At 32.6% G+C, this 9,570-nt stretch overlaps 1 long non-coding RNA gene across 1 annotated transcript; it reads left to right on the plus strand.

Moving 5' to 3' along the window:
* The first annotated feature begins 235 nt into the window (after positions 1 to 235).
* Positions 236 to 3,644, plus strand: LOC133782576 (uncharacterized). Its single transcript, XR_009870596.1, has 6 exons — positions 236 to 600; positions 771 to 912; positions 1,034 to 1,182; positions 1,305 to 1,437; positions 2,616 to 2,667; positions 3,439 to 3,644. It is a non-coding gene; the product is annotated as an uncharacterized LOC133782576 (long non-coding RNA).
* Positions 3,645 to 9,570: the final 5,926 nt, after the last annotated feature.

Below are 9,570 nucleotides of genomic sequence, written 5' to 3' on the forward strand. Positions count from 1 at the left end.
CTTAAATTTTATTTATTTAACATATTTATGATAAAATTAATTAAAAAGAGTTATTTTATTGATTGGTTAAATATTGTAAAATAATTTTAAAATTTCACTAATAATATTGGTGTTTTTATTTTTTAAAATCCATGTTGAAAATATTTTTAAAAAAAAAGTAATAGTTCACATTAAATCAAATTTTGTTTAATTAAATAAGAAAAGGGAGATAAAAATACTAATCCCTTAATGAATCTCAAAAATCCCCTTCTCTCTCCTCTTTCTTCTTCCCAGTCGATACCACTTTTCTTTTCCTCTCTTGCATTTCAGTCGGCCAGACCAGATGAGCCATCTCCGGCCACCACCCAATGACACGCACCCCACCACGAGCTTCCTTGGCCCCCGAAACCCCCAACCCGTGAAGCTCGCCTCCCCACTCGCCGGCCTCCGTCGCGATTGGCTCCCCGAAGTTCCGTCGCTGCTGTGAGTTTGGAGGATTGTTCTGGTCTCCACCGTGGACGATGAAGGCTCCTGCTGGCGACGACGATGGGGAAGGCGACGGCGAAGGCTCCTGAGCTGGTGAAGTTCTCAGGCGTGGGTGGTGCTGCCATTCTCTTCAAGGTAAATTTGTATTAATTGACACTTATGTTAATACCATCTCCTATTAATATTAAGCTTCATATGATTTGGGAATTTGTTTATCTTTTCCTTTCTTTTTGTTTTGGTTTTGTCAGTGTATTCTTATTCTGAAAAAAAATTCCTAATTTTTAATGTTTTTGATGTTTTGTCAGTTGTCCAGACCACTTGTATTCAACTCTTTGGATGTGTTTATTGACAACCATCCAATCTGCAATATATACATTTGTGACAGAGCCTGATCTACAAGTATGGAATCTTCATTCCTATTTAGAACTTGGAAGTTGTTTGTATGCAGTACGTACTTTAACTTATACTTGCTCTCTATTCTTAATTACCTTTTCATTATTATTATGCTAATTTAAAGTTTTCTTCTTCTAAATATGGCTTGATTTGAACTGCACATTTAACTGTACAGGGAATTGGTACTGCGGTATCTTTTTTTGTTCAAGCATGGTGCATACAACTAAGAGGTCCTGTCTTTGTTGCAATGTTCAGCCCTCTATGCACTGTTATAACAGCCATTATAGCCTCTTTGTTTCTACATGAGAAGTTATATGCTGGAAGGTACTTTACAATATTACATTGATATATAGTTTCTCTTTGCTTTTTACATAGAATATATTATAGTATATAATAATCTTTATTTTACTATATGATGAAAACTTGTCTTTTTCTTTAATTATCAGCTTGGTCGGTGCTTTAGCTGTGATTATTGGGCTATATATTGTGCTTTGGGGAAAAGCAAAAGACCTTGAAGAGATTAAATAGGAGACTAAAGATATTCCAAAGCTGGAGGGTGATCAAACGAAATCTATACAGGTCTTGATTTTGCTGTCTAAATTTACATCACTATTTTAATTTACATCACTATTTTTGTTGTCCCTATCGTAAAGCTTGGTTTTGCTATCTGAATTTACATCACTATTTTAATTTTACGATAATATGTCTTCAAACTTTTTAATATTGATTTATTTTATTTTTAAATTTTGAGTTTGTACAAACATCTGTTTTTATACCTAGTCAGGATTTCAAAAAGAAAATGATACCCTCATTTCAATTGTTTAAATTGTTTCTTCTTACTTTTTTCTTTCTTTCTACTCTCGCTCACATCCCTTCAAAAAGACTAGTAACAAAAATTTAGATAAAATTGGAGTTTATTGTTAATTAAAATTGACTTGATAGTATTATATGGCTTTGTTTGTGATTATCAAACATGGAAAGTCCAAATCTAATATTAAAACAAATTAGAAAGATTCAAAATATTATTTTTTAAATGTAGACGCAATAAATCCCATAATATTATATACATTCATTCACATCCAAGTAAATAAATGAAAATGATGATAATAATTGGTTCACCTAGCTAGTCTCGATGAAAATGTCATCAAATATGAGCTATATTCCACTACATTAAGTTCTAACAGTATTGAAGAATTATTATGCTCATCTTCAAGGTTACCTGTTCAAACCTTTTTTCTTCTCTTCATAGGTATTCGTATGTGCAATCAAGAAAGTGATTTCAAGAGCTTCCCAAAACGTAAAAACCATAAAAAGATATAAATTCATTTACTAGTTGTATAGATAATTTCTCTTAGTAAATATTTCTTAAAGAAATGATGTTATTAGAATAAATATTCTCACAAAAGCATTATTATTGTAGTAGTGTATAGTGAATGAGTTTTATTTGAGAATATATGTTAGAAATCTTATTATTTGCTTGATATTGCAAAGAACAAAATGTATACAATTTCATGGGTAGATATGATTTTTATAATATGATTTAGTGGCCTATTTAGCAAGTTTTCTAGCATGTGGATTTTCATGGACTGCTGCATCACATTTTTTCCTTTGTTATTTCCTATAATCTTAACATTTGACCGTCTAATTAACAATTAAGTTGATTATAGAATTTTAAATAATATGACTTAGGGTAATAACATGATATGGAACATACATCTAACTTTTTTATTTTTTATAATGTTGATAATAATGTTTAGGTTAATATTTTGGCTGGTCTTGAAGCATTGGATTGGTAGCTAATTGCAAGAGGTATGTTGTATTTATTTTTTTTTTAATTTTCAATATTTTACAATCTTGAATGATAATTGTATTACTTTAGTGGAGTTTGAATATGTTAGATATTCATCCGTAGTGAAGTAGGTTCTGAGAATTCTGTGTGCTGCGGTGATAACGGAAGATTGAGAACTTGCATGTCTTAGATTTTTTGTGCTTTTCTTGCTTAGTGCTGCCCCATAAATGTATTAGATGAAGACCACATAATAAACTGTAATGAGAAAGGAATTATGATTATCTTGAGTATTTTGGTTGTTATGCATTCTTTTGTTTACTTAGATATTAAGAAACAACTATTATTAGAATAATTGGGAATGGAAACCATAGATTTTTCTTCATATATATAGTGCTCCACCATTTCTTTTTTTCTATTATAATTTTGGTATGAAGTATTATTCTTGGGATTCAAAAGGGTGGAATAAAAATATCACATAATTACACTATGTTTTTTCATTTCTTTGATAAATAAATACTTTCTCTTATATAAATATATATGTATGTTATTTACCTATATTATTTTTTTTATTCTGTATTTAATATGGCAGTATAGGAATTTTTTTGGGTGTTTTTTAGTATTTTCTTTTCAAATTTATTTTAATACATTTTGGATACTCAAAGGGATATATTTTTTAAATCAAAATGAAAATTGTAGCAATTGTGAATAAACTTATTTATGTACACTACAATAAAAATCTAGTTATAATTTTTCATGTTCGGTGTATTATAATGTGATTTTTCATGTTTCAGGGATGATTTTAGAAAGAAATTCATGGCAGCCAATCCTTACTTTGGAAAGGCAGTGACGAGGGTGAGTACAAAGACAAGAAGAAGAAATATATGTTGTTTGTCAATGAATTTAGTGTTTTATTATATTTGTAATATTTATTAGAGTAAATGATTATTGTTTGAATGGTTAATTATTTACTTTGTAAATCTAGTTATATATTTTTTAAGGTCAAGACGATTATAATTTTAATAAGTTTTGTTATTTTAATCTATAAATTTTTAGATTAATTTGTATATAAATGTTTCATTTAAATCATAATTTTTAATTTAAAATAACAATAAATAATTTTTTAAAAAATTAAAAATATAACTTTTAAGGTCACCCAAAGAGAGTCCTAAAAACCTTACTTAAAGGCACTCAGCAAGATCTTTTAGGACTCGCAGTGCGAGTCCTAAAAACATCATTTTAGGACTCGCAATGCGAGTCTTAAAAACCTTACTTAAAGGCACTCAGCAAGATATTTTAGGATTCACGAACATTTTTTAGGACTCGCAGCGCGAGTCCTAAAAACATCATTTTAGGACTCGCAACGCGAGTCCTAAAAATCTTACTTAAAGGCACTCAACAAGATCTTTTAGGACTCGCGGACATTTTTTAGGACTCGCAGCGCGAGTCCTAAAAACATTATTTTATGACTCGCAACGTGAGTCCTAAAAGCCTTAGTTTTTAAGGCTCTCAAATAGAGGACTCGCGGGGCGCGAGTCTTAAAAACCTTTTTAGGACTCGCAATGCTAGTCCTAAAAACCTTTTTTGTAGTAGTGATTAAAAGTGGTTTTCTTTATGGACCAACGATATGTGAATGTTTTAATAAGTACTAGTCTAGGGCGTTCTTTACAATTAATTAAGAATTTATTAATTTTTTGATTTAACAAAAATATAATTAATTTTGAATTAATTTATTTTTGGGATTTTTGGTATTTAAATAATAATAAAAATTGGGAAAAATCACATGCCATCACTGGCATGTGGTACACGTGTAGCACAATGCACAGTCATTGTGCTACACGCATAAGAGACTGTGATCAGTTTCTAGGTTCCACTATTTTAGTTATTTAAATATTAAATAAGTAATGAGGTATTGTAATTTGATTAAAATATTATTATTTAAACAAAAATCTGATAACTGATTTGTTATTTTCAAATTGTTTAAAATAACTAAGATTTTATTTTAATATATTGGATATATTAAATATAGGATATCATTTTTTCAGAACGTAACTTTTCAGGGATAGAAAAATATCTAGAAATCTCTCTCAGAAAAAGAGAATAGTGACACAAACAAAAGTCACTATTCTTCACAAAACCTAGGTCCAAAACTTTATCAGATCTCATGTGTTGAGAACATCTGATAAATAGTTTTTGCCTATTGTTTGTATAGTGAACCCACATTCGTTCTTTGTGTGCTGAGAACATTTTGGAAGATCTTAGTGTGAGATCTCAAGGATTTAGCCATACGAAAAGATAGCAGCAAGGAAGGACCTGATGTAATTTTTCTATTCATGTCTTTGATTCAATATATATATATATGCATGTGAAGAAGTAGATCTAGAAATCTTATAGGATTAAACTAACAATTTGATTGTTGTTCCGCTGCGCATAATCTCTGATTAGATCAATAAAAACCAACAAATGGTACCAGAGCCATCTTCATATATATATATATATATTTATATATATATTGAATCTGTGTGGATTTACTTTTATGCATTTATTTATTTTGATGAATGAATGGATAGCTTAATGTGATTGAATGCATGTGAATGTTGAATCGTTAATTGTATGGTGTTTTTGGGTTAGGATTTGTTTATGATTAGATCATTGTGTAAGTCATTAAAGGGCATAGGATTTATGTAATTTTATTTGGTTTTTGACACCATAAAATTGTAATTTCGATCACACAAAAGTCAGAACGGAGCCCGGGATTCAGAATTCAGCCACCGCTCCTCCGACGCCAACCTCCGAGCCGCTGCCGGGACGTCGTACGGACGGACTGTACGGATCCGTACTGTTCCGTACAACTCGGCCCCGGCACCTCCGTTTGACGCCACGTGTCCCTGTCCTGCTTGTCCAGAATTTTTTTTATTTTATGAAATTATTCTGTTATTTTTTTTAAATTTTAAATGTTAAATATCCTATCTATTAGAAATTTGATATTTAAATAATGTGATAATTTTTTTATCCTAACAAATTTTTTTTTGAAAATCTAATTTCAAAATTTAATTTTAAATATAACAGATTTTATTTAATTATTTCAGTTTCTAATTTTAATTAAAAGTTGTTTTAATTAAAAAGAAAAATAAAAATAATGATTATTTAAAAGTTTGTTTTAATTAATCAAAAAAATTATAAAATTGTTTTCTTATTATTATTCTGGACCAACAACGACACATATCCTACCGACAGTAAAGTAAAGAAGTCCGATGGAGATCAAGGCGGTTTTATTTTATTTTTTTAATTTTATAAAGTGGTTGTAAAATTAGAAATACTCAAAAGCACCCGGTTCAACATTTATTGTTTATTTATTTAAATAATTATTTTCATGTGATTGATAACATGTTCATGCATTATATGCCATACATAAAAACCCACACAGTCATAATCATGCATCTCATTAGTAGAAACACGATTATTAGGATTGTCCTATGTGTTTATATGAATTGTTTTGCGAAATCAATTGCATGTAAATTACTTAGTTTATTTTTTTGAAAACTTGGTAAAATATCACACCAAATTTTAAGTCTTTATGACTTAATTTCTTTAAACCAACTTTTTTTTTAAAAGTATTTTTAGTAAAGTTTAGATGAACATGATTGGTAATTTAAAATTGGATATGGACCTAGAAACTCGCTTTATTTCCAATTTCAATTATTTTCATAAGGTTTAAAGATGTTATAATTAATTTGGAATTAATTAGATTAAAAACACTTATTTCAAAATAGTGAGTGGGAGAGGGTTGATATCTCAAACATAACCCATGGTCTCCATTATTAATATAACACCGTGAGATATGAATAGCGCCTCGCGACGGCTTTGTTTTCATCCCCCTAAGGAAGGTGTCTGGACATATCAATAGTAAGGTTGTATTTCTTACATAGATAGGAACTAATGATGTATTTTAGGCTTGACCGACCCTAAGGCGGCATGTCCTAAGTAAAGTCATGAACTCCGAAATAATGGGTTACACTCACAAAGTTATGATTAAGCTCGTGCAGTGGATAATCATAACTTGACCAAACTAAGCGGTACTTTAATGTTTAAAAGAGAAAATAAAGAGTTATTTTAAGTTTTAAACAATAAATATAAGAATGTCTTATAAATTCTTTAAAATTAATTTGACCGACCCTAAGGTGGCACTTTAATTGTTAGAAAATTTTATCGTGGAAATTAATCTTTATTTTATGTGTTTTAATTATGCTCATGCATCACGTTTAATTTCCGAAAACTTTGATATTTATTTTTCTAAATATAATAATAATATTTGTATTTTTTATTTTATTCAGAATATGTTTATCTCTGGAAATCCCATCACTGCTTTGATTGCACAAGAAAAATGAACTGGTGATAATTTCATAAATTGGAAATCAAATATGAATCTGTTGTTGGTTAGAGAAAACCACAAGTTTGTCCTAAATGAGGAATGTCCTGAAGAACCTGCCGTCAATGCCCCGAAACATGTTCGGGACAAATTTGATGCATGGATTCAATCCAATAACAATGCTAAGTGCTATATGCTTGTAAGCATGAGTGATGTCTTACGAACAAAGCATGAATCCATGGAAACTGCTTTTGAGATATTAGAATCTCTTAAGGAAATGTTTGGGCGCCCATCTGATCAAAGCCTTCATGAGGCTACTAGAACCTACATGAATGCTAAGATGAAGAAAGGTCAATCTGTGCGTGAGAATGTTTTGAACATGATCAGTGTACTTCATGAAGCTGAGACGCGTGGATCAGTCATGGATGAAAAGATACAAGTATGCATTATACTTGAGTCTTTAACTCTTGCTTTTTCTACATTCACAGCAAATTATGTCAACAACAAATTGGATTTTAACATGACACAATTGCTGAATGAATTACAAACTTTTGAGTCTTTGAATAAGACCATCTCAAGTCAGGCTGAAGCAAAACCATCTTCTTCTAAGAAGAAAAGAAAAGGCAATAACAATGACAGCAAACCTAAAAAGGACAATCCGAAAAAGGCAAAAAAGTCATCCAAAGCACCCGAGAAAAAAAAGAACAATGACCCCAAACAAAAGGCACCCAAAGGAAAGTGTTTCCATTGTAATGTCGATGGTCATTGGAAGAGAAACTGACCAAAGTATCTCGCCCAGCTAAAAGAGAAAAAGAAAGGTAAATCAGATTTACTTGTACTCGAAGCTTGTATGGTGGAACAAGATAAATTATCATGGATAATTGATTCTGGTTCCACTAACCATGTTTGTTCTTGTTTGCAGATGCTTGAGTCCACAAAGCAATTGGAGCAAGGAGAGATGACTATGAGAGTGGGAAGTGGAGCGCTTGTTTCAGCTAAAGCATGTGGAACAGTCCGTTTGAATTTTAAGAACAATTTTCTAGTTTTGAATAATGTGCTATTTATTCCTGAAATTACTAGAAACATTATTTCTTTATCTTTGTTAAATGAAAAAAATTTGGCATTTCTTTTAATAATAATATGATTTTTATTTCAAGGAATGGGAACAATATTTGTCATGCAAAACAAAAGGACGGACTATACATGCTTAATCCAATAGAAAAATCGCTCAATAATTCTGAATTGTTTAAAGTAGTTGTTCCACAAAGTAACAAAAGACAAAAGGTTTCTAAAGAAAATGACACATATCTATGGCACTTAAGATTAGGTAATATTAGTCTAGATAAGTGTACACCCTAATTTTCCACGAGCTATTAGCGAGCTGAGATATGACATAGTCATATCAGCCACGTGGATACCACGTGGCCGAAGTTGCTGTCGTCAGGTCCTACCTCTTTAGCTCGAGGTAGCCAAAGGTTTATCAATATTATTTAAGGGCCGAGACAGGGATATGAAGACCGCAAGCCAAGAAGGCATCCAGCTCGAGGTACGAGCTGGAGTGGGAAGCTATGACTCCTTATAAAGTCAACCACGCAATGTAAACGTGCATATATCAGACATCACGTGTCTGATATATCCCTGAATTCTCGGACACGCAGCATGAACGTGCGTATTCAGGCACCCCAACGACTGGGTTAGGCCGTGCGGCCCATTATCCCCCTTACCTATTGATTAGACCACACTTCATTTGTCAGGTTTTAGGAATTAATCATGAATGTCACAAAAGCGACATGATGGGTAAGAAGGTCACGGGATGACCCCCATTACCAACTCCCAGGTGCCCTCTCCTATAAAGATGGAGACCCTGGGAGTTGTAAGGGGTTGGATTCAATTGTGTAACAAAATATCCTGTAAAGAATACCAGAAATATAGCAATAATATTGGCTGGTGGAGTAGAAGGATTTTAACCTTTGAACCACCTAAAAACATAATTGTGTCATCAGTCCATTTAAAGATCATTCATCTATTTCGGTTCATTGTTAAGCCCTAATCTCTTTCTCTTATTTTCTTAATTACCTGTTGGCGAAGAACCGCGCCAACAGTTTGGTGCTTTCATTGAGAGTTTGTTAGATTGGTGCTATCGCGAATATCCAACTATGGTGACCACTCGATCAAGACACGGTAACGAGGCGGAACAACATGATTGGCAGGAGGCTCATCATGCCGCCATCTCCGGTGAGCAAAATCTTGAAGTCCAGCAGCGGCCGGGCAAGCAGCCGATAGGCCAGGATGACACTGGAAGTTTGGCACCCCGGCCAGCTAATCCAAACTCGGATTTTTACACGGTAGTAGAGATGGAGAACGCTCAGCTGAGGAGCCAACTGGCGAAAGCTAGTCAGTAGATTAAGGAGGTGTTGGCCCGATTACCCCCTCTTACAACCGACGCTAACGTCGGAAAGAGGAAAGGCGAGACTCGTAAGTCCCACCGGGGTAATCGGTCCAGGCCTAGCCGTTCGGTCAGACCTCCGACGTCCAACTCTACTCCCTCATCGCATCG

The sequence above is a fragment of the Humulus lupulus genome, chromosome 6 (assembly GCF_963169125.1).
Source record: "Humulus lupulus chromosome 6, drHumLupu1.1, whole genome shotgun sequence".
Taxonomy (NCBI): Eukaryota; Viridiplantae; Streptophyta; class Magnoliopsida; order Rosales; family Cannabaceae; genus Humulus; species Humulus lupulus.